The sequence below is a fragment of the Eurypyga helias genome, unplaced genomic scaffold, assembly GCF_000690775.1.
Source record: "Eurypyga helias isolate BGI_N326 unplaced genomic scaffold, ASM69077v1 scaffold34470, whole genome shotgun sequence".
NCBI lineage: Eukaryota > Metazoa > Chordata > Aves > Eurypygiformes > Eurypygidae > Eurypyga > Eurypyga helias.
In genome coordinates, this window is record NW_010228265.1 from 7,730 (window position 1) to 9,121 (window position 1,392).

Genomic DNA, 1,392 nt, shown 5'->3' on the forward strand with positions numbered 1-1,392 from the left:
TCACGCCTGCGGGCGGGAGCAGAGCCCTTGCCAAGGGCGGGAGGCGGAGGAGACCCTCGTGCCGCAGGCTGGGAGCTGTGCCCGGGGGAAGGACCTTGGCCTCAGGGCTTTGGCTTGTTTTCCCTGTGATCTTCCCTTGGAGCGGGGACGGAGACCGGCCTGCGAGGAGAAGGCGCGTATCGGAGGTGAGCCCTAAACATCGCAGCTGGGACTCGAGCTTTTCATAGAATCACAGACTGGTTTGGGGGGGAAAGGACCTTAAAACCCCCCCAGTCCCACCCCCTGACATGGGCAGGGACACCTTCCACTAGCCCAGGTTGCTCCAAGCCTCATCCAGCCTGGCCTTGGACACTTCCAGGGATGGGGCATGCACAGCTTCTCTGGGCAACCTGTCCCAGTGCCTCCCCACCCTCTGCGGGAAGAATTCCTTCCTGATGTCCAATCTCCATCTCCCTCTTTCAGTTTAAACCCGTTACCCCTTGTCCTGTCACTCCCTGCCCTTGTTTCTCAGGAGGAGACGCAGGAGGGGAAGGGCAGCGGGCAGAGAAACATCTCTGCAGGGAAATTACACCCTGGAAAAATGACCAGAAACAGAAAACAACTGGAAAGAGCTCAGGGGTCACCCGCTCCATCTCCTCGCTCCAAAGCAGGATCCAACCTTGCCTTCCTGCTCGCCTGGCCTAGCCTGGCTGCAGAGCCCCTCCCCGCTGCAGCAGGGAGGGATTATCCAGGCCTTTGGCTTCCCAGGAGGATTCACAGGCTTCGCCCCTTCCCCTGCCATCCTGTGAAAGGTTCTGAGGAGGGGAAAAGATGCGAATTTTGAACAGATGAGGCTGGAGACGCAGTTTTCTGCATGTTTACATGCTAGAACATGAAATTAATTTACTTGACACTGCAGTGTCTCGGGAGGAACTATCAATTTTTATAGCTTACGTGAAAATAAATCTGTTCTTTCTCCTTACAGCACGACGCGTACCCTGTATGTACATTTGCTCGGGGTTATATACACCAATATTTAAGTACATGAACACATCGGGAACGGACAAACAGTTTCTGTTCTGCTCTACAAAGAACTGACGGAAACAGGTACTTTTTGGCAGTCCAAAAAAAACGTGGAAGAGGGAAGGGCCGAGTCGCTTTTACAGTGATAAAAACCCGTTGGCTTTGGACACCGTGGAGAACGCGGCCGCGCCCTGGGGGCAGAAAAGCCGTAACACAGGGCTGCTTTCCCAAAGGAAAAAACCTGCCGTCGCGACGCCGTGTCCGTGGGATCCTCCGTGAAACGGGCGGAAGGCACCTTCCGCTGCCTCCCCTCCCTCCTCGTCCTCGCGGCTCTGCCGAAGCCGCCGCGGTTCCCTCGCCGGGGCAGGCATCTCCTCTAGGGCTCGGGGC